The sequence below is a fragment of the Macrotis lagotis genome, chromosome 1 (genome assembly GCF_037893015.1).
Source record: "Macrotis lagotis isolate mMagLag1 chromosome 1, bilby.v1.9.chrom.fasta, whole genome shotgun sequence".
Lineage (NCBI taxonomy): Eukaryota > Metazoa > Chordata > Mammalia > Peramelemorphia > Peramelidae > Macrotis > Macrotis lagotis.
In genome coordinates this window covers 159,297,754-159,322,759 of record NC_133658.1, presented here as the reverse complement: position 1 = coordinate 159,322,759, position 25,006 = coordinate 159,297,754, and the positions used below count along the sequence as shown (strand labels likewise).

The window sequence follows — 25,006 nt, the reverse complement described above, 5'->3', positions numbered from 1 at the left end:
TTTCACATTGTTTCTATTTACTCACTGTTTTCCAGGTAAAGTGTCCTATTTTCACTATTCCCTCAACTTGTCATTCCATCCTCTGTGCCTAGATCTTTGTAAAAATTGTAATCTCTCTCCTCTCTTCCACCTCTTAGAATTTTTTTTGTTTCCTTCAGGATTCAATTAATGTGACTCCTCCAATGGGAAGCCTTTTCTTATTTTTCACAGTTGAGTTTTATCCCTTCTGAAAATAGATTATATTTCTTTCTGTATACATATTGGATTCTCCTAATAGAATGTAATCTCCTTGAACATAGGGGCTGTTTTCACTTTTATCTTTGTATTCCCTTGACCATGGCAGACATATGATAAATGCCTAGGCATCTAGATAACACAAAGGATGAGAGCTGATCCTAGAGTCAGAGATATCTAAGTTTCTCTGTGTTCAATTCTGACTTCAGACACTAGCATATGGCTTTAAATTTAGCCCCATTTGCCTCAGTTTCCTCATCTATAAAATGAGTTAGAGGAATTGCAAGTCACTCTGGACACAACTGAAATAATTAAACAACAATACAAATAAATGTTTATTGAATTGAATCACATAATTATATCTCCTTGGTTTTTTTTGGCAATTATTGGTGACTGGTCATTTTATTTCCTGACCTTACTTCCTGAGTATTCTTGGGTGAATGACTTTTTCATCTGCACAATAAGGGAATTAGACTAGATAATCTCTAAGATCTTTTTGAGTACTAACAAACTATGATGTATATGAATACTAATAGCTCTTCTAGATACATCTGTACTGGAAATCTTCAGCAAATCATTATTTACATTAATTTTCCACATGTAATGTTTAGATTACAGTCTTCTTTTCCTTTTAAAATATGCATTCCTTTCAATCTATGTGTTACCTGTCCTTAGCATGCTAAAGTAGAATATTGACTGAGCAACAAAGAAGCTTGAGATACTTATCAGAATCCAAATTCATGTCCCTGGTGACCTGTTCTAAAATCCAACCAATGGCAGGGACAAACCAATTTGGGAAGTATTTTTAAGTTTCTTGGGCTTTTTTTATTTGTTTTTGTGGTGACTTCTTCCTCTTATTCTCTCTAAAAATCTGTGTCCTATGTTATTAGAACAGCAATATCACATAGTTGGAGAGTACTTGACCTGGAGTCAGGAAGACATTCCTGACTTCAAATCGACTCTTCCTAGAGGGATGATGCTGGATAACTCATTTAAGTTCTTCCAGCTTAGTTTTGTCATTTATAAAACTGGAAAAATGATAACTTTAACATTTATCTCCTAGTGTTGTTATATAGATCAAATGAGATAATTCATGTAAAGTATTTGAAAAATGTTAAAGTTCTAGGTTAATGTCAGTGACTATTATACTGTGCAAACAAAATCAATTCAATTCACTTAACTTTTAGTGATATCTGCTATGTGTGTGGAACATGATATCAGGCCCTGAGGAGGACAGAAAGATACACAGAAAGATTATAGTCTCTGTTTTTATGGAGTTTATAATCTATTAGAAGTACCATGATGTAATAGAGATTGTAGGACTAAGAATCAGAAAAGTTGAATTTGAATCCTAGTATGTCTCTGAGCAAATCATTTATCCTCAACTTTCTCATCTATAAAATGGGGTGAGGCTCCTTGCATTTTCTTGACTCAGTAGAGAGGAAAAAGCTTTGCTAATCTTAAGAGACTATGGAAATATGGGTTGTTATTAGTGCTAGTAGAAAGATGGGGAAAGGACACATATACAAATTATAAGGTGATAAATATCTAAGTGTCCAAAAGAAGTGCTATTAAAAAATAGAAGAAAAGAAAATAAAGCTGATCTGGTAGAACTGCATGGAGAAGGACCATGCTAGATCCAGGAAAGGGCCTGAATAAAAGACCAAAGGCAGAATAGACCTGAATTGAGTTTAATAGAAAAAAAAAATTCATTCAGCTGACATGTGATGGATAGAGAGAGGGAATAGTGGAGATATAGCTCAAAAGAAATTTTGCTGATGAGGAAACTGAGACCCAGAAAGGAGAAAGTGCTTGCTCGGTGTTATAGCTAACTAATGGCAGGGCTAAGATTACATTCAGTTTTCCTCCTTCTTAGGGCATTTTGGAATCATAAGTACTAGGTTTGAGTACAGACTTTATCCGAGGAAGTGAACAAGTAACTTTTCTCTCTAATTTGTAAAATAAAAGGGTTGTCCTAAATGATCTCCAAAGTCTCTTTCAGCTTTCCCATTAGCTAACATAGACCTTAATCTTATTGCCTGCATATTTGTCCAAAAGCAGGCACTTGCTTTGTAAGTTTTCCTGATAATCTTTCAGACTTCTGTTGGACTACCATTCAGGTTCCATTTGACAAATTCCCATTTTGTTCCTTTAGACACAACCTAGTTTCCTGTTTTGTTTATTTTACTTTGTTCTTATGCATTGTGGTGGCAACCTGCTTCTCTAAGAGATAGCAAGATTGTCCTCAGGTTTCTAGTGACTGTTGGTTGTTCAGAGTTTCTCGGCAGAAGGTTCCCCACTTCTTTTTCTGTAAAACAAGACAGAAATATATTCAAGACTGCTGTGAAATGATGTGATCAAATCATATAAGCACAAATGGTATGCATGTGGTAAGTGGTCAACCACAGCTGTGACTTGAAGTCATTTCATTTTTTCTTGACATAGAGAAGACAACTGTATTAAGCTGTAGAAGAAGGAGGAAGGAGAAAACCATAAGCCAGCAAACATTTTTAGGGTGCTTGGGAATTGCCTAATTGAGCAGAAAGTAGATTTACAGGGGAGCATGTGGATAGCCAGGGGTGCTCTCATGTTACCAGGGAAATTGAGTCCTTCCACAAAAAAAAAAAATAGACTTACCTGTGGGCTTGTGCAAATCCTGCATTGAGAAATTGAATAAAATGGGAGTGGAAGAATGAGATGGAACCAAGAGAAAATGGGGTTTGTTCATTAAAAAATAAGATTTAATTTAAAAAAGTAAAAGAAAACATAATGTATATTTGCTAACCATATCATTTCTTATACTTTGATTCTTTTTAATTATATAAATATTTTATTTATTTTCCATTTACATACAATGGTAGTTTCTACCATTTTTGCAAGGCTTTGAATTTTATAATTTTTTTCTCCCTACCTCCTTCTCCTCCCCTCCCCAGTAGAAGGCAATCTGATAGTCTTTGCATTTGTGTCCATGATATGCATAGATCAAAATTGAATGTGTTGAGAGAAGAAACAGATCCAAAAGGAAGAAAGAAAACAGATATAGAAAAATTATGCAGTATATAAGAAAACTTTTGAAATTTGAAGATAATAATCTTTGATCTTTGTTTAAACTCCACAATTTCTTCTCTTGATACAGATGGTATTCTCTATCACAGATCTCCTAAAATTGCCCCTGATCACTGCAGTGTTGGAGTAACAAGTCCATCAAGGTTAATCATCACCCCATGTTGTTGTTAAGGTGTATAATGTTCTTCTGGTTCTGCTCTCCTCACTCAACATCAATTCATGCATGTCTTTCCAGGCTTTTCTGAAATCCCATCCCTCATGATTTCTTAAGGAATAATAGGGTTACTTCATATATACATATGTGTTTGAATTAATACATATATATATATACATATATATATGTAAATATATATATATATATATATATATATATATATCACAGTTTGTTCAGCTATTCCCCAATTGATGGGCATCCCCTCAATTTCCAATTCTTTGCTACTACAAGCAGAGCTGCTATGACTATTTTTGTACATGTGGGATTTTTGCCCTTTTTCTAGACCCAAGTGTGAATCAAAGGATATGCACATTTTTATTGCCCTTTGGGAATAATTCCAAATTGCTCTCCAGAAAGATTGGATGTGTTCACAGCTCCACCAGCAATGCATTAGTATGTCAGATTTCCCACATTCCCTCCAAGATTGGTCATTATCCTTCCTGGTCATATTGACCAATCTGAAAGGTGTGAGGTGGTACCTCAGAGATGTTTTAATTTGCATTTTTTCTAATCAAAAATGATCTAGAACAGTTTTCATGACTATAGATAGCTTTGATTACCTCATCTGAGAATAGCCACTTTGATTCTTTATAATCAAATCTTCTCTATCATTCCTCCTTTGCAAACATCTTTGGATTTACTTTTTCCTCTCTAGTATGATGACCCCAATCCTTGTCTTGAACTTATTTAACTATGGTTGGATACAAGTATACAAGAGTAATAGCTTCTTAATGGTCTTCTTGCCTATGGTATTTCCCCCACACACACACACACATCTGCACATTGCCAGATTAATCTTTATAAAATATGACTTTCATCTAACATCTAAGGGCCCCCCAAACTGACTCCAGTCTAACTTCTATAGTTTACATTATTTTCCCCATTATTTCCCTGTATATGGTATATAATGAAACTGGACAAATAGCATTTCCTCCATTGTCTTCCCACAGCCTCTTGTCTTCCACATATATTAACAAAGGCCATTACTACATCTCCCAATCTCTGTAATTCAATCAATACCTCCCCTAATCACTACCTTTAAAAATCTTTTTATTTCAAGGTCCTGGGGTCTTCATTCTTTCCCACATTCTCTCAATGAAAAATCTTCTCTTCCACCTCAAATTTTCATAACTTTGAAGGCAATGATTGTGTTTTCTTTCTTAAAAACTACTCCTCCAGGGGTGGCTAGGTGGCACAATGGACAGAGCACTGGCCCTGGAGTCAGGAATACCTGAGTTCAAATCCAGCCTCAGACACCTAATAATTACCTAGCTGTGTGGCATTAGGCAAGCCACTTAACCCCATTGCCTTGCAAAAAATATCTCAAAAAACAAAAAACAAAAAAAAACCCTAATTAAAAAAACTACTCCTCCAGAGTTTAAAAAAAATTTGTTGAACCAAAATTGAATTGAAGGTCACCACCCTGCTCAAATGTCTATGATGGCTCCCTATTGGTAATTGCAAGCCCATACTCATCTGTTTAACCTTCAAGGCCATCTGTCAGGAGATTGAAACACTGAAGTGCTGAATTTCTATGTGCAAGGGAAGATGTCTTCCTCATTCTGCTAATTCAAAGGAGTAGATGAGGAAGAGAGTTGTTTATTACAGGTTGTGGAAGATTTACTCTGCATAACAAAAGATAGGACATATGAAGCCAAAGTGGGTGCACAAAGTGCCAAAACACTGTAAAAGTGGCTGTGGCTGTGGTGGATTATTCATTTCAACATGGGAAAAGTAAAGAAGGAGCAAAGATCTGGTGAGGTACAATGGGGTTGGCAAAGTCACTTACCATATGAGATATGGAATTTATCTAGTTATGAGTTGGTACTCCCCTCTGACAAGAGTAGTTACCAATATAGGTGAGCAGTGATGAGAACTATAAAGTATGATTTGGCTGAATTATGACAGAGAGTTGATCATGTCTCCAATTTCTATTTTCAAATGAGAGTGCCTTTGTGGAAAACTGGTTGACCTAATAGTTGCTCCACAAATAATATGGAGGTAGCTCTTTTGGGGTGGGTTGATAATAAAAATAGTTGACATTTTATAGTATTTTAATGGCAAAGTATTTTTCTAACATTAACGCATTTGAGCCTCACAACAATTTCAGTTAGAAGATAGGATCTATAGCTATTTCCCTACTTTACAGACTCCCTACTTAGAGATTTCCTACTGGAAGCAAACCAAGAAATTACTCATATTCGTAGCCAGTAAGTATGAGAGGCAAGATTTGAACCAAAGTCTTCCTAATTTCAGGTCCAGTACTTTAATAACCCTTACCTCATAGGAGTTGTAAAATTCAAATGAAATATTTGTGAAGTACTAAGCAATGAAGTACTTCATTGCTTAGTAAACAGTAAATACTTAATAAATTCCTGTTTCCCTCCCACCTCCCCTAATCTCCCCTCTAGGGCAGCTAGATGGTGCAGTGGCCTTGGAACCAAGAGGATGTTTGAATCCAGTCTCAAACACTTGCCACTTACAAGATGTGTGACCTTGGGCAAGTCACTTAACCCTGATTGCCTCCCATCCAGGGTCATCTCCTGTAATCCTGATTCAGATCTGGCCATTGGACTCAGATAGCTCTGGAGGAGAAAGTGAGGTTGGTGACTTAGCACAGCCCCCCCCACTCAGATCCAATTCATGTGCTTATCATGACATCACCTCCCTGATGTTGTGGTCTTCTTCAAAAATGAAGGACATACATTATGATTGTGATTATTATAATAATCTCCTCTCTATCTCTTCTCTTGGGTCCATGCTACTCCTAGAGATAGCATAGACCTAGGGGAAGAGTTATAGCAGTTCTAAATCCTCATTGCTAGAATAATGACTTAACAAGGGAACATAGAAGATAGAAGGGAACAAGCATGTATTAAGTACCTACTATGTACCAGACACTCTCTTAGACACTTTCACAGATTATTATCTCATTTGATCCTGAGGCAATGTCATACTGGATGTACTCTTTATCTTAACCATAACAGTTACTCCATAGAACCTAAGGATCCTGTTTCTATCTATTTTTAAAAACAAACATGAGGACACCTTAGTTTACTGAAGTTTTACTAAAATCATTCCTAGGACATCTTTAATCTGGAAAGGATGACTTTCATGACTGGGAAACTAAGAAGACCTGGCTTTGATTGATTGATATCTTTGATGGATGGAGGAAGGAAGTGTTTCATTTGGAGATTATTAAATCTTTGAGCCAGATTACTACTCCCATGTAGGGAACAGAATGCTGTAACTTCTATCTTAAATTTATAACAAGAAAAAAGATTCTGGCTTGTACCTATTTATGATTTTCAAAAGTTAAGAAACATTTTGGGATGTTAAGAGTGAAGGATTTTTCAATGGGAACATTCTTCTTCCAATAATGTGGAAGATTCACATGATACATTTGTCCAATTAAGTTATAAACTGAAATACCAAAAAAAGAGTATCAAGCAATAAGAAACAAAAAGGACTAGGCGAAGACAACCAAGTCTTGAGCCCCTGTGACCTGGGAACAAGCTAGCAATGGCAAGCCATTGAAGATCCACAATATAGGAAGGTTTGTGCTTTTGCTGGATCCAAGGTTGATTGACTTGTTGATTTTGGTGGTTCCAGGGACCAAGATAGGAAAGGAGCTTTGTCAAGAAGGGAAGGCAGTAGAATTGCTGTAGCCGAATTATATTAGGCTCCAGTGGGCTTATGTGAGTAGCTGAGTCATATGACCCAAAGGCAGATAGCAATATCTGACAAGAATACTGGACCTGAGTAACTTGAAATGGGAACAGAGTACAGAGGCCGCTTCTGACTCAGACTAGTTATGTGACTCTGGTCAAGTCACATAACTTTTTCATGCCTCATCTGGAGAATGAGAAGGTTAGACTGGATACCTATGAGATATCTCTCAGTTCTAAATCCCTGATTCTATGAGGAAATTCAGACTGTGATAGGCAACAAGAACAATAGAACTAGATTGTCATGGGAGAAATGGTAGAATTTGCAGACTCACTGCTAGGAGGAGGTTGCTGGCATGAAGTAAAAGAAGTGGTTATGAGAGACCAAGTTCTGAAGAAAATTCAGTGGTAGAAGAGGCTGTGTTTATGGTAGGTGTTGCTTGTCAGCGTGAGAGCTATGAGTAGTTAGAGGAAACAGCAAGCATGAGAGAAACCTGCCTTGGATTTTGTTCCCCTGTATGGTCATCCTGGTGTTGGAAGGTGAACTCATGAGTGCACATCTCAAGGAAAGTCTGTGGTTTCTTTGTTAGAACCCTCCAATCATGCAACACAGTCACATGCACAGAGTGCCCCTGGTCACCTTATTCCCCAGTGACACTATCTGCCCAAAACATAACAAGGAGGGCCTCAAAAAAAATACAAGATTAAGATATGTTATCTAAAACAAAATCTGATTTTACAGAGCTATCACTGTTCTGTCAGTGCTGGTAAATAGGCAGTGTAGTGGGGGGTGGAGGGTGGGGACTAGACAGGTCCTTCCTTCCCAGAGTCTGACTCAGATCAAGGTTTAATGCACAGGTACCGAGTTACACAGGCTTTCATTTAACCCTCAATCTACAAACTCACTTTTCTTACTCTTGCCACAATCCCAGTCTCAAACCTTTCTCATTATTGCCCTAATCAAACCAAATGCTTTCCTTAGCAACAGCCTTGACTTTCCATCCAAGCTCCTTTTCCACTCCCAAGCTAGTCTTTCAATCTCCAAAGACTGACACCAGACCTAAGAGAACTTCTGATACCTAAGCAGATTCTTTTTTTTTTAGTTTTTGCAAGGCAATGAGGTTAAGTAACTTGCTCAAGGTCACACAACTAGGTAGGTTATTAAATGTCTGAGGCCGGATTTAAACTCAGGTCCTCCTGACTCCAGGACAGATGCTCTATCCACTGTGCCACCTAGCCACCCAATCTTTAGTAGACTCTTGTATATCAAACATCTGCTTCCTTCTGCAGCCTTATTGCTGCTCCTCCTTTTCCAATTCCCCTATAGGCAGCATACCCATCTCCTGACACTCTCCTAGTTTATACTAGTATAGAGACCACAGCAGTGATTGCAGTGGTAAGATTAGATTCTGTTTGAATCATGGCTTGCAGATGACCTAGTTTTTAGTTCTTTTTCCCCAAAGGAGAATGATTGGGGTGAAGAGATACAAGACAATCTTCTTTTCCATTGTTACCCAGTTCAGACACTAAATTCTACCTCTACTTGCCCCTGCCATGCTCTTCTCACATCTATAGTTTTGGCTGCAATAGCAATAACAGTTGGCATTAATGGAGTAGTATTTAAGGTTTACTAAGTACTTTACTCATCTCATTTGAATCTTCACAATAGAAATTGGGAGGTAGATACTCCAGCTATTCTTATCCTCATTTTTACAGATGAGGAAATGCAGGACTGAAACCTAGGTCTTCCTGATTCCAAATATATGTATTTATATTATACGTACATACATATGTATTCATAAGTGTGGATGTTTTTAAAAATGTTTTATGCCAATGTACATTTTATATTGTACAATTTTACATAAAATTGGGAAGTTTACAGAGATGAGAAATAAAGGAAATCAAAATGTCAACAAAAACTGAGAGTTAAATAAACATCAGTGATAATAGTTCTAGCAACAAAAGTCAATAACAGAAACAATACCAGTATGGCAAGAGATATCTCTACTAGAAGTTTGCTTCTGGTCATAGCATAAATATTATTAGATAGATGGAACTTTACCTTGAGCTGCTGAGATGGCTGGTCCAAGTAACTGTACTTTGGGGCAATAGGAGTTGCAATTTCAATTGACTAAATACTGTCCCTCTTAGTTTTCCCATCCTGGGCAGCTACTTCACCCAGTGTCCTATTGTTATAGTTCTAATGCCTCCAGCAGTTTCTCCATCCCAGCCCCAATGGGGAGGAAGACTTTGTTTTTGGTGTGATTATATCTATAGTCTGGCTATTTGCTAGCTTGAAGAACTATTTTTATTCTGGGTGAAAACATTTCTAATTAGAACTTTTACTCCATATACTGTCTGTTAATTATCATTTTTAAAAGGAGTTAAATGCAGTAAATTTGACAACAAAGTTCTCATATTATTTTTAGGTTTTTGCAAGGCAAATGGGGTTAAATGGCTTGCCCAAGACCACACAGCTAGGTAATTATTAAGTGTCTGAGGTCAGATTTGAACTCAGGTATTCCTGACTCAGGGCCAGTGCTCTATCCACTGTGCCATCTAGCTGCCCAAAGTTCTCATATTTTAAATGAGGATGTATTTAAGTCATTCTTTTCAGGACTTTGTTTTAGCTACATAAGTGAAGGCAAAAATGATGATAAAGTATCTTACATGATGAGATTATTTTATCTAATATTTTCCCAATCATAAGACATATTTTTCCAGTTTTATTATGAATTTGACAAATATCAACATATAAAATCATTTCCATATATCAAGGAGAGAAAAAGAATTGCACATGAAACTATGAGGATCAATTACATGACTTGGTTTTTTGAAAGTATATAATAAATCTAATGTGGTAATTCCAATCTAATCTGCTTATCTGGGTCTCTGACCTTCCTTCTGCTCTTTTCTTTATTTTTCATCAATGTTTTATTATGTTCATTTAACAAATAACAATAGCCAAATAAAACAGAGCCATTCTCATTCTGTGCCTCCCACACTTTAATCACTTTTTTTTTTGAGAGGAAGGAGGAATGATTCATCATTCCTCTTCTGGAGTTGTTTGTACATTGAATTGATCAAAATTCTTAAATATTTTTTAAGTTCTTTTCCTTTACAATATTGTAGTTATTGCATAAATTGTTTTGGGGGTTCTATTTAACTTATTCTGCATCAGATCACATAAATTTTCTAGATTTTTCTGAATTGTCCATTTCATCTTTTTTATGGGACAATGATGTTCAATGGTATTCATATTTTTAATTTGCTTAGCCACTCTCAAATTAATGGACACCTTTGTTTCCAGTTCATTGTTATAACAAAAAAAAAAATATTCTTATAGATACATATGGGTCCTTTGGAATTGCTGGGTCAATGGGTATGGATGGTTTAGTGACTTTTGGGATATAGTTCCAAATTGCTTTGTCTAACAGTTCGGCCAATTCAAAACTCCACCAGCACTGTATTAGTGTGTCTGGCTTCCCATAACTTCTCAATTATCATTTTCCTTTTTTTGATAAGACATTCATAGCAAGTAGCCATATCTTTCTCATTATTGTTTGAGAACAGATCTGGAAATGAATTTTATTAATTATCTTTAAAGGGTTTACTATAGGAATTCCACCAATATTTTGTTTAAAGAAAAATGTTCTCCTACTGAAGAACATTCAAGCACCACTGTTTTCGTTGTTTCATCTATGAAAGTCCCAGTTAGAAGGTTTTTAAAAGTTCTTAAGTCAGGAACTATTTTTAATACTAATATAACCTATGCCTCAGAAGTCATGGGTATGAAACTATCTCCTCATTGATGGAGATCATTGTTCCTTATCTATGGGTTCTCACTCAGAGCAGAGTTATCAAGAGAAGAGGAGAGAGATGTGAGCACCATGAGTGCTTTTCTAGTTTCCAGCTTTGATAGAGAAGATGGACCAGGCTAAAGTTATTTAGTTTCCTAAAGACTCTGGAAAGAAGGTGACATGATAAGAGCTTTCTCCTTCTGCCTCTACTTCCTATGTTTATATATGTATACATGTTCTACACATGCACACATACCTGTATGCCCACACACATGCCCACACACATGTATGCATGAACATTTGTGTGCATATATTGCTATAGTGTATATTTTTATGCATATATAAACCCTTAGGTATATTATACCTGTATTGTAGATATGTGTCGCATACATGCATCTGTGTACAGAGTTGTGTGAAATGTATTATTATATATGTACATGCCATACATGTTAGAAATCCCATAGTTTCTAATTAAGTGATAAGCCCATAGTGGATACTTGCTTGTTGACTGACTGACAGTATCTCCCTTTTGTTCCTCCCTAGAAAGTAGAAAAGAAAGTCTGTTTGAATGAATCAATCTTATCTTTCTCTGAATTTCATGAAGATCGCTTGACTAACCTTAGCAGGAACTTGGAGTCTTTATGTCCAGGAAGGATATTATATATTTGCTGTGTTTTTTCTTCTTCTTTTATTTTTCATTCTCTCTTACCCAGTTTTTTAACCCCTCGTGACCAATAGTCTACATTTGTGAGGCTGCTGGTAAATGTTAGGAGTGCCGTTTGTGGTCATGGGGCAGAGCAAAGGTGGCTAACCCATATGGGGATTGAACCCATGACCCTGGCTTCATTAGCCATATGCTTTAACCATATGAGCTAACTAGCCACAGACGCCACTATTAAACACTTAATGAATCCCCATAATGTAGAAGACACATTAGGGCACTGGAACATAATGTTACTGCTATTTTTTTTTTCCTTTGAGGGGTGTTATATACTTGGAAAATGGAGGAACAATCCTATAAAAAGTGGACTTACGGGCACCATGGCAATAACATTTTCAACAAATCTTAGTAAAATACTCAAGTTTGTGAAACTGATAGAAGTTGTAATTTTGAATTTGCCTTTTAAATGGCATAGTGATATGAAGGTCTAAGGGGAAAAATAAGCTTTCACTGAATGGGATTTCAGGAATGGAGATTTTTGTTGTTTATACTCACATGTCAAAAATAGGAAAAGGAATAAGAAAATTAGTATTACCATATATTGTCTCTTTTTAATTCAGAATCTCATTAATTTAAATTGTTTTTTATTGGTGAGCTTGTTTTCCAAATAAGCAGATCTTCTTAGCAGCTGCTGCAGCAGGAAATGTCATTTTTCTTTCTAGCAGCTTTGGTGTAATAGGAAGAATCTGGGGTTTGAATTTTGGGGATCCCACTTATTACTTGGATGCCCTTTGAATTGTAATTTGTAAAACAAAGGGTTCGACTAGATGACCCCCTTTATCCATTCCAATTCTACGCCAATGATCTTAGGACTCTCTCCCTTTATGAGCAATCTTTAAATGGCATGTTTGGTAGATTTTCCCCCACCCACCCACCATCCATTTTATTCAGACACTTGTTTAAATAAAGGCACAGTTTTTCTACAATTTATCTGGAATAGGCACATCATGAGTTCATTGGCATTATTTATTTATTTGAATTTTCGGCATCCAGTCTGCAATTTTACACAATGATGGCACCCAAGGAGTTGGAGTTTGGACTTTTTCTGAGCTGGATACCTGGCATCCCTCAAGAAAATAAAATTATAGCCTAGGACTGCAGTGTTTCTGTTCCCAGTGTATTTCTATCAAGGGAACAGCAGACACTGTAAGAATCATCAGACTGGTATGGCTTTTTCTCCAAGAACAGAGTATTGTAATCTTTGAAAGGTTTTGTACTGCTTTCACAAAGGCCCTTTAAAAAAAGGCCTTCCAACAGTGATCTATTTAGAAGACAGTGTCTTTGTTTCTCACTAAAACTAGTGAAAGAAAAGAGACTTTACAGGATGTTTAAAACTGACTCCTGATTTATATTCCACCTTCATGTCTTCAGTTTGAAGCTTTGGAAATGCTGTGTTTTCCGCATGTTTCTGAAGTCAGAGATGGATGAAGACCGAAGATAGCGCAGCACTAGGAGTTAACAAGGTTGTCTCTCTCTTCGCCCTCTCTACCATTTCCCCTCATCCGAACTCTGACTTAACATATGTTTCCTTCTGGGAGGGGGAGCAGTCCTGTGTGGAGACAGGAAGTCACTCAGTTCCCTCAGTTCCAAGGGACAACACCATATATAGCTTTAATGAAATAGAGTAGGGGCCCCTGCTAACCCCAAATTATAGAGAGGATGAAAGAAACCCACAACCACATGAGGTTAGGCTGTTTTTCCCTGAACTATTGTCTATATAAATCAAGGGTGCCCAAGAGACCAGTATAGAGGTGTACACAGCAAAGGCAGTCTATAACTTATAAACAGAAGAGGGGCTTCATGTGAAGTTCATTTTAAGTCACTTGCTTAAAATTTAGAATTCATTTAAATGTAGAAATAAAATTATACTTGTTGGTTAGCTTTTCAGACCATTCCAAAGAAGGACATTCAACCCATAATGGACTTCAAGTTTATCTTTGATCATTTCATCAATACCTAATACAACAATTCTCTTGTTCTCATATTCCTCCTGAAAAAAAAAAATCAGACTTTGGACTCTGATTGCTAAATTCCCAACCACCTTCAAAGGTCATTGATAACAGGAAGGTACCTAGAATTAGAGATAGCAGATGCTGATGTGATTTTCAAAAAAAGGGAGGTAGAGGAGAAGAGAATGAAATCTAAAAGTTATAACTCAGAGAACTTGATTTTTTTATGCCAGGCAAATCTTAGAACTTATTATTCTAGAAATTTCTAACCCATTTAGAAAAGGAAATGGTGATAATAAACAAAATGGTAGCATCATCTAGGATAGGTCATTAGAAAGTAATTTCATTTCCTTTTTTCACAGGATTGCTAGATATATAGCTTACCTAGATTTTAGTTAATTATTTAGGAAAGTCTCTCATGCTATTATTACAAGGAGTAATTACAAGAATCATGATCCTATATGATAGGGCGTGTACTTGAAATTGGTTGAATAGTCAAATCCAAATGTTGGCTTGAATTGTTCAGTGATACCATGGTGGGAATTTACTCATGGAAACTTTGCTTAATGTTATGTTATTTATTTATTTATTATCTTGTGTTACTTATTTTAAACAGTGAAATGGATAAAGGCATAAAAGGAATGTTAATCACATTTGAATGTGACACAAAGGTGAGAATAAAGCTTACTATGTTCCAAGCAAATGCTTTGTAATCATGATCTCATTTGAGATCAAGAATCTGGAAGGTGGACACTATTATAATCCTCATTTTTATAAGGGTTTTTTTGGCAAGGCAGTGGGGTTAAATTGACTTGCCCAAGGTCACACAGCTAGGTAATTATTTAGTGTATGAGGCCAAATTTGAAGTCAGGTTCTCCTGACACCAGGGTTGGTGCTTTATTCACTGCACCACCTAGCTGCCCCTATTATCCTCATTTTACACATGAGGAAACAGAAGTCATTCAGTTGGAATTAATATATTGAGTAAAAAGAATCAATGGGCACCCTATCCTCCAAAATAGTAATTAAAACAGTCTGCCAAACTGAATAAGATACAATTTAATAGGTATAAATGATGGAGGAGGTATTAATAAGTAAATTTGGGGGCTCAAAAAAATTCATCTTTAGAAACCCAAGGGGAGAGAGGCATGGCTAGATGAACATCTGAGGATTTTAACTAATGACAAGCTTGTCTTGAATTAATAGAGTGATTGAAAAACCCAAAAGCTAATTCAGTAATGGGCTATATTAAGAGAAGCATCATGTCTAGAGTCAGGGCTGAAATATTCAAACTTGGTCAGAGAACATTTGGATTATTAATATCAGTTTGTTTAATATAAACATTAATCAGCTGGAGTATGTCCAGATGAAGATGATTAGAATGATGAAACATATTGAGATTATTCCTTCTGACAATCAGTTGAAAGAGAAGAGAATAGAAGGTGTCAGAAGGTTAGTGTTATGAGATGGCTATCTGGGTATTTAACAAAATTATCATATATAGGAAGATTACACTTTTTCCTCCTGGATTTCAAGTGCAGAAATGACAGAAATGGTTCAAAGTTAAAGATACAAGGTAAACAAACCTAGCCATTAGTGTAATGCATTGCCATGGAAAGTAATGAGTTCTCTCCTATTGGAGAACATAAAAAAGAGACTGAACAATTACTTGTCAAGTATTCTTGCTCAGGAATGACCAGTATTCTAAATGGTTTTTGGCAGCCATTCCAACTCTTAGTCAGAGGTTTTTCTTGGTCTATCACCATATAGTACATTATTTCAAAAGATAAATATTCTTTGACTTCCAAATCAGGAGACTTGAAATATTTGTGCTCTTTCTCAAAATTAGGATGGGGAGATGTCTCTGGCAGCCAAAGTAACTGGTAACAGCAGCTTAAAGGTAGGGACAGAGGTGTCTGACTAAGAGTGACCAGAACAGATATGTTCAGGCACCAATAACTTATCAAATATATTTATATAAGCTGACATCAATGGAGTAAAACTAAGCTATATCCTTGCTCCCATGATAAAGCAGGATGTTTTCAGCCATCTTATCAAATGCCTTCACTGAGGATGAACATGGCCTCAAGGTCACTCAGCTACTGCACTAATGGCAAATTCTTCAACTTGAAAAGGCTACAAGCCAAGATCAAAGTGGAGGGAGTGTTGGAGCATGATCTTCTGTTTGTAGATGATTGTGCATTCAGTGCAGCCTCTGAATCTGAGATGCAACAAAGTATGGGTCAATTCTCTGCTGTTTGTGCTAATATAGGTCTAACAATTAACACCAAGAAAACATCAGCCAGCACTGCACCATCCATATGTGGAACCATCAATTACGGCAAATGGAGTTGTTTTGAGTACTGTGGACAGATTCACTTCCCTTGGCACTGTCCTTTCCAAAAAGGTACTCAATGACTATGAGGTTGACACTTGCAGTGCCAGAGCTAGCTCAGCATTTGGAAGACTCCAAAAGAAAGTATGAGAGAGAAGAGGTATTAGACTGATTACTAAAGTCAAGGTCTACAGAGCCATTGTGCTGACCTCATTGCTTTGTCTATGAAACCTGGACAGTCTATAACACCATGTCAAGAAACTCAATCACTTCCATCTAAATTGTCTTAGGAAAATTCTGAAGATCACCTGGCAGGAAAAGATACTCTGGTATCTTCTAAGATCCTTTTCTGAGCTAAAGTGCCTAGCATTCCAACATCATTACAGATAATGCAATTACAATGGGCTGGTCACCTTGTTAGAATACCAGATGTACACTTGCCAAAAAAAAAAACCTATTTTAGCCTAATCTCCTTCCATTTTGCCACTATTCTTACTTTTTACCTCTCTGCACACTTCCTATGATCCAACAGCAGTAGTCTTTTTAATGTTCTTTGAATAGATTGTTCCATTTTACCTTTTCAGAGGTTTATCTCCCATGATCTTCTTCTTTGCCTCTTCCTCCTGGCTTCCCTAGCTTCCTTCAAATCTCAACTCAAATCTTACCTTTTATAAGAGACTTTTCCTGCTCCCTTTGTTCCATTTTCCTCTGAGGCTAATTTGAACTATATAAACTGTATAAATCTTGACCTCACAGGGCAAGGGATCACAAGGGGATCAGAAGAAACGATACCAGGTTACCCTGAAGGTCTCTCTTAAGAATTTTAGAAATGATTGTACAACATGGGAGACACTGGCACAGGACTGCCCAGCATGGTGTCTCCTCATCAGTAAGGGTGCTGCACTCTATGAGGAAGGTAGAATTGAGACAGTTCAAAGAAAATGTGACATTCATAAGTTTAGAGCCCCCACCCTACTTGGTCACATGGACTATTTGTGCCCAACCTGTGGTAGAGCATTTCAAGCTCATATTGGGCTAATCAGTCACTGTTGGATACACTGAAATTTGTCTCAGACATAGTGATGTCATTTTGGTCTTCTTTGATAACCAAGTACAAGAACCAACCATAAGCTGACAATTCTCTCCTTTTCAGTCAGAGAAAGCAATTCTGTTAGTCATTCCCAGGGTACTGTGAAATAGTGAACTTAGATTAGTCCCTCCTTTGGAAGGAAAGTGGGGGAGGTATAAGAATCAAGGCCCTAGATTCAAATCTTGACTGTCACTTAGTAAACTAGGTGATCTTCGGTAAGTGATCTAGCTCTCATTCCTTCATTCCTGGATTAGTGCAGTAGCCTGCTGGTTGATTTTCCTACTTTGTTTCTTGCAGCTCCAGTCTGCTTCTACTCAGCTAGTAAAGAGATTTTCCTAAAGATCTTTCTTACAAGGTCTAAAAGCATGCTTCTTCCACAATTTTCTTGATTCCAGTGCTCCCTATGACAAGCTCAAATACAACATTCTCTGACTTTAAAACACTCTTCAGACTAATCTCCTCCTATTTTGCCACTATTCTTACTTTTTACCTCTCTGCACACTTCCTATGATCCAACAGCAGTGGCCTTTCTAATGTTCCTTGAATAGAATGCTCCATTTCAAAGGTTTATCTCCCATGATCTCCTTCTTTGCCTCTTCCTCCTGGCTTCCCTAGCTTCCTTCAAATCTCAACTCAAATCTTGCCTTTAATAAGAGACTTTTCCTGCTCCCTTTGTTCCACTTTCCTCTGAGGTCAATTTGAACTGTATGAATCTTATATGTCAGAGTTTAAAGATTTCCAATGCTTTATGACCCTATTTCATGTTTTCTTGGCACCTATAATCAGTTAGTGTATGTTAAGAACTGCAGATTTTAAGGCTATAAAAAAATCCTGTTTGCCTCAGTTTCCTCATCTGTAAAATGGGCTGGAGAAGGAAATAGCAAATCATTCCAAGCATCTTTGCCAAGAAAACTTTGAATGGGGTCACAAAGAGTCAGAAACAACTAATCAACTTAAAAAACCCCCAAAGAATACTGATTTGGGGATTAGGAGAGACCTAGATTCAAAGTCTAGTTTTAGCAAGTAAGAAATCCTTAAATTCTGATCTAATGGTTAGAACTGATCAGTAGTGATTCCAATAGTAGAATGTATTAGCAACTGGAAAGTCTGGGAAGGAAATAGAGAAAGTGTTTACCTACAAAACAACTTGACCACAGCTCATAGGGACCTAGATTTTTCCCTTTCCCCTTCATTATTAATGCTTATGGGTATTTTTGACATTTTATAAATAAACATCACCCAGGTCCTACTCTGATGCCTCATCATGACCTGAGGGTGACCCTATGTACTCAAAAAGTATGTCCATAGACCACAAACTTTAGCAGACTTTACCAAGCTGGAAAGGGATGGTGTACAGGTCCATGGACAGACCACATGCCTGATGTTTAGGTTAGCTAAGTTCAGAGGGGTTTATCACTGGAGTGGTCAAAAGAGGATGAACCTTTGACCACAGGAACTCTCAAAAACTCCCTACTAAATTTAAGAGGAGTTATCATCTGTGTAAGGGTAGGGAATGTCCACATCAATTTGCTTGGTATATAGGAAGAGCTTAACAAATGCCTATTTACTGATTGACAAATAATACACTAAAGTATTGAATTGTTGAAATATGTATTTTTAAAAATGGTGCCCTTCTCTCCTCCCTCCCTCTCCATTTCCTTGTGTCTTTCTCTGTCTCTGTGTCTCTCTCAGTCTCTGTGTCTTTGTCTATGTCTCCGTGTCTGTGTCTGTGTCTGTGTCTGTCACCCTGTCTCCCTCCTCATCTCTCTCTCTCTCTCTCTCTCTCTCTCCAGATTTCCAGGTTTTAGTGTGTTAAAAGATTTATAGGGTTTAGGGCTAAGAGGAACCTTAGTGGTTAATCAGCCAGACAAAGCATAGATATTTATTGAAGGTTTTCTATATGGTAAGCATCATGCTATAATTTGTGGTTATAAACACAAAGGGTGAAATGATTTTAATTCTTCCATTCTGCTAGATAGAGTTATAGTTATAGGCAGAATACATTTTAAAAGAACAAACACAATGTAATTGAATACAAGGTAATTAAGGAAGTTGGCACTACTGGGGAGAACAGCTAAGTTTTCATAAAGATGGTAGTTCTTGAGTTGTGATCCTTTATAGTCCCTATCCTCAAGGAGTCTACATTCTACTTGAACAGAGAGGATCCATTCCCTAATCCAGGACTTCTCCTGCTGAACCACACTGTCTTTTCCAAGGTGAATCACGTATAGTAAGTGAATAAATAGATTCAGCCTTTACTTCATGGCCAACTGAAAAAAGGCAACAAGATCAAACAAGGGAATTTAGATCAGATGAATTCTCTTCTCTCAAGATGAAGTAGTGCTTTTCCCCTTTTTCTTTTTTTCTTTTTCCTTCTCTCCTCCTTCTTCCCCTCCCCATCAGAAGGAAGCTGATTGCATTCATTAGGGCAGACAGCACAGTATGTAGTCTTCTTCCCTTGACTGGCTCTTTCTCAGCTGCCTGCAGTTAGGGTGCTTCATGTGGTAGCTTTTATTAAATGCTTGTTTCAAGAATGACATCAGTAGTCAATCAGATAAAGCGAGGCCATGAAAAATAATTACCTGCCAGAGAGAAAAAGCATACACTAGTGAATTGTGCACACATGTGCTCGCTCTCTCTCTCTCTCTCTCTCTCTCTCTCTCTCTCTCTCTCCCGTTCTCGCTCTCTTTCATACACACACACACACACACACACACACACACACACACACCCCTAAACACACATTTAAGCCTCTTTTTCCATGCCAGTGAAGGAAATTAAATACACTTGTTGAATAGAAAAACCCAGTCATGAATCCTTTCATTCCAATTACCAAACTAACAGACAGAGCCTAGAAGCAGTGACTCAATGTCATAGCATCTTTCAAAAGAGAACTGGTATTGGCTTCCTAGACATGTTTTTCTCCTGAAATGGTCATGGAGAGAACACCGGATTGTGCCATCAAAGTTAAGTTCCTTGGGGATGCGACCAGCTGAAAAGAACAAAGCAGCCCTTTCCAGCTTTTTGATTCAATCTGCTACAGTTCAGGACTGCACGCTAATAAAAGATGGCATTGCCAACTGAAGAAAGGTTTGTTTTTCCAGAGGCCAAAGGAAATCTAGTCAATGGGAGTAAAAAGAAAAAAAAAAGACAAAGAAAAAACCACCACCAACAACAAAAATCTAACCCTCCGACGTCCCCCCTCCCCAAAAAAAAAACCTGACAAATTTGACTTGTCAGATGCAAGTTCAACTTGTGGACAATTCACTAAAGACTGATAATCTCCATAGCAACAGCTACATCACATGATTTACACATAAGCACTTTCTCCAAGAGAGAGCAGCTTTCCTCATAATCATTTTCTGGCAAATTCCACAGTGTTTGGAGGAATTAGACAGGAGCCCAATTATGACCTTAGCTAAGTAGTTTGCCAACAATTAAAAAACAATTTAATGACTCCCCCCCCACACATTTTAATACTTGTATTTTTTCATCAAAAAAAGAAAATCCTCTCAGATACATCCCTCCAATTGGAGATCAGGAGTGCTACTATTAAAAAGATTCTCAAGAATGAGTTACAGTATGATATAACTTTGTATGGCCTCCTTCCTTCTGGCTGATGGACTATAACTCGAAGAAGCCTTTCAAACAGTGGCTGTGGCACATTTGTAGATGAGTGAACGATGATCACTCATTAAAAATGTCATCTTCATCTAACCCATCCAAAGGGAGTTTCGCTGAGAATGCTACCCTTCTAATTAATTTTCTAACTTTGAGTCTCTCTGGCCTCTGAAATACAAACTTCTACTCCCATCATTTTACCTATCTGGGCAAAATTCTCTTTCACTGAAGACTTTTGTTCCTTAGGCTAAAAAATTCAATTTCTCCCCCTCCTTGGAGATTCTTTTTCTAACTGGTTTGAACCCTGGAAGTTTGGAGGTTGAATTTCTAAAGGTGGCATACAAAGTTTAGACATTTACCAAGTTCTTAGGGCAAAAAATCCTTCATTTGCCGAAAAAGCGTCTGTGCCACAGTCTGAGCGAATGGACAAAGGTTTATTGCCCTCTCTCTGAGCTACACCCAGGTATGTTCAGCAGGCAATGAAATTTATAGCCGCCTTTCAAGAAAAGATAAACACACTTTTGACAACCTGCATATCAGTCCCTGGAAATCTATCCCTGCTGCTCTCGGGCGGGCTTAACCAGAGCTTGGCTGAATTGTTAATACATGATCCTGCACAGGGCAAAGTTAGCTTCATTGTCCCCGGGCTAATGAACATTTTGGTCCAAATACAAAGATTGCAGACATCCTCTTTATGCTGTTCTTTCTCCTCCTCTGAAACAGATAGGAACAGACCAGCTCTTTGTGAATTCCTTCCTTTTAAGAGTGTGTTAATGCTGACTCAGCGACTTGGAGGCTGCTCTAATGAACTGGATTTGTTCTTGCTAACTGACCTGAAAGGTTCTGAAAAATATAATAACTCCAAATCAAGTGGATTTAAAAAGGAAACATACTATTATTATAATCATTGTCCCCTTAGAAACATTTACCAAAAGGAGAGAGAGAGAGAGAGAGAGAGAGAGAGAGAGAGAGAGAATGAATGAATAAGGGAGTCACATTTTTTACAAGTTTAGATCCTGTTCTCAAAATATTCAATGAAATTGGACTAAAAAAAGCAGTAACTTTGATATTACATCTCAAACCCTGTTTTAGCCCTGATCCCTCTTATATAGCCAATTGTTTTTTTTGTTTTTGTAAGATATCTCTTTGCTAGAAAGAAACCATATTCACTTCTCATATTTTAAATTTGGACTACATAGCACTATAAACTTTTGATGTGTACTGAAGCCAAACAATGGCCAAGGCTTGCCCCAAGCAAAACTATGAAATAAACAGTTTGTCTTCTGTGTTTTGTTCTTCCTTATGACATATATTTATAATATTCATTACCCCTAGGTACTGTCCTCATCCTCACTTTCCCTCTATACTCCATAATACCATAAAAATTTGTTTTCAGAGAAAGCTTTTGGTTAATTCCTTGATACTAAGCTTAAATGTTTAAACATGAGGAATTAACCTCTAATTTTAGAATTTCGGTTATCATGGAGTAGATAAAAGACATATCCAGGGCATCACAAAAGTCTTAGTGTCATTTAAACCTTAATAGCATATAAAGGATATCCCATCCTAGGAGAACTAGATCTCTATGTAAATACACACACACACACACACACACACACGTCTAAGATCTCCTAGGACAGATATATACATCCTGGATATCTATCTATCTATTGCCTAGATATATAATTTTATAAAGAGATAGGCTATATCTCATATAGATTTACATATATATGAATATGTATATATGTCCTAGGATATTAATATTTATCATACATATTTATATCCCTGACTTATGCAGCAAATATATGTATAATATGTATATATTATATGTATATGTACTCATAATCCAGCTCTAGGATTTTTTCCAACTAATTATATATCAGAGTCTGGATGACAGGCATTATTTATCCATTTCATTTTTCCAGTGTGAATAGTTAGAGTAAACAATTTTAAATGATTATTAATCTCGATTTATGAGATGATAGTATATGAAGTAGGCAAGTCTTTCAGTCATGTGTATCACAGTTAATCTACATTTTTTCATACTCTGTGACTCTTATCTATGCCACATATCTCCTATGGGATGTCTACTAACATTTTTGGACAGTCTTTCTTTAGGTTTCCTGGATTTATGAATGTGCAAATGTTATTCATGGTTACTATTCCTCTTCACTTCTGAAAATTAAAATAGCATCCTAAGTGATTTTCCTGCTCCAGGTATTCTTCTCTTCCCTCTACCCTCCACAAAGTAGCCATATTTACACTTCTTTCTTTTCTTTTTTTTTTTTTTTTTGCAAGGCAAATGGGGGTTAAGTGGCTTGCCCAAGGCCACACAGCTAGGTAATTATTAAGTGTTTGAGGCCGGATTTGAACTCAGGTACTCCTGACTCCAAGGCTGGTGCTCTATCCACTGTGCCCCTTAGCTGCCCCCATATTTACATTTCTAAAGGATAAGTTTAACTGGGTCATTCCCCAGTTTAATAAGCTTCAGTGATTCTCTATTAATTTTGGGATAAAATACTAATTCTTCTATTTGGCACCTAAAACTTTTTAATATGACAGTGACCTACCTTTCTAGATGGATTTCCTGTCACTTTCCCTCATATGCTCTCTTTTTCAACCACACTACAAAGACCCATTTCCTATTTTCCAGGCATGATATTTTCCTTCCCTCTTCCAACTCTTAGAATCTCTAACTACATTCAAAGATTACCTCAAGATATCTTTCTTAATTCCCTCAATTAGTAACCCTATCCCTTCAAATTTGTTTTTTCAAAACAAAATTATTTTTTTAATCCATCTAGAAAAGATAGTTTTAAATATTCATTTTTTTGGTAAGGTTTTGAGTTCCACATTTTCCTCTTTCTTCCTTTCAACCCCCCCTCCCCTTGATAGCAAATAATCTGATATAGGGTATGCATGGATAAACATATTCCCATTATTAGTCATGCATAAAAGAAGATTCAGCATAAGGGAACCAAAAAACCATAAGAGAGGAAGAAAAATATAAAGCATAAAACAGTTTTGATGATTGATGATTTAAAATATAATTTTAGATCTGGTATGAATAGGCCACCTTCCTTTGCATTTTTTCCATTAATTTCCTTGATAATCTTGACCTCCAGATGAATTTGTTACTCTTCTTTTTTTGCTCTATAAAACAATTTTTGGTAGTTTGATTGGTGTAGCACTGAATAAGTAATCAAATTTAGGTAAATTTGTCATTTTTATTGTATTAGCTCAACCCACCCATGAGTAATTTGCATTTTTCTGATTGTTTAGATCTAATTGTATTTGTATGAAAAGTGTTTTATAATTGTTTTCATATAATTTCTGGGTTTGCCTCGGCAGGTAGATTCTCAAGTATTTCATGTTATCTACAGTTACTTTAAAATGGAATTTCTCTATCTCTTGCTGGTAAGATGATTTGTGTTTATTTTATATCCTGCAACTTTGCTAAAATTGCTTCAAGTAGTTTTTTAGTTGATTTTCTAGGATTCTAGTGAGAGTTTTGTTTCCTCATTACTTATTCCAATTCTTTTCATTTTTTGATTCTTTAAAGTTAACATTTCTAATGCAATATTGAATAATAGTGGTGATAATAGGCATTCTTGTTTTACTCCAATCTTATTGGGAGTGCTTCTAGCTTATTTCTATTACATGTAATGTTTGCTGATGGTTTTAGATAGATACTGCTATCATTTTAAGGAAAATATCATTTATTCCTTAGTTCTCTAATATCTTTAATAGGAATAAATGCTGTATTTTGTCAAAAACTTTTGTAGCTTCAATTGAGATAATCATATGATTTCTGTTAATTTAGTCAATTATGCTGATAGTTTTCTTAATATTATGCTATGCACTAGGGATTCAGAGACAAAATATGTAGTCCCTGCCCTTAAGAAGCCAACCTTGTATTTAAAGACTCATCATATACTCATATAAGTTTATATAAAATATACATATAAAATTGGGTACAGGACGTTCCAGTTACCTAAGGGAATTAGGAAATGCCTTTTATAGGTGGTGACATTTCAATTGATTATTGAATTAAACTAGTGATTCTGAGACACAGGTGAGGAGGGAAGATATTCTAAGCATAGAGAACTATCGCTACAGAGGCATTTTAGTGCCTTTGGACAGAAGAAATATTAGAGTGTGAGAAACAGCCAGAAAGAAGATTTGTCTGACCAAATAGAATGGGGAGTGGGGAGAGGAAGGGAGTCAAAATCAGACTGGAAAGTTAGGTTAAACACTAGTTGTGAAGGGCATTAAATATTAAACAAAGGAGCTTATATGAGATCCTGA

General features: G+C 36.6%; 1 long non-coding RNA gene across 38 annotated transcripts in view; it reads left to right on the top strand.

Annotated features, from left to right (window-relative positions):
• LOC141504332 (uncharacterized) overlaps positions 1-25,006 on the top strand; it is a 1,263,877-nt gene that overhangs the window by 631,467 nt on the left and 607,404 nt on the right. The window contains exon 12 of one of the 38 annotated variants that reach the window (XR_012473295.1): positions 24,050-24,115. The exons of the other annotated variants lie outside the window; for them this stretch is intronic. This is a non-coding gene — a long non-coding RNA (uncharacterized LOC141504332). The remainder of the gene's footprint in view (positions 1-24,049; positions 24,116-25,006) is intronic. 38 annotated transcript variants of the gene reach the window in all.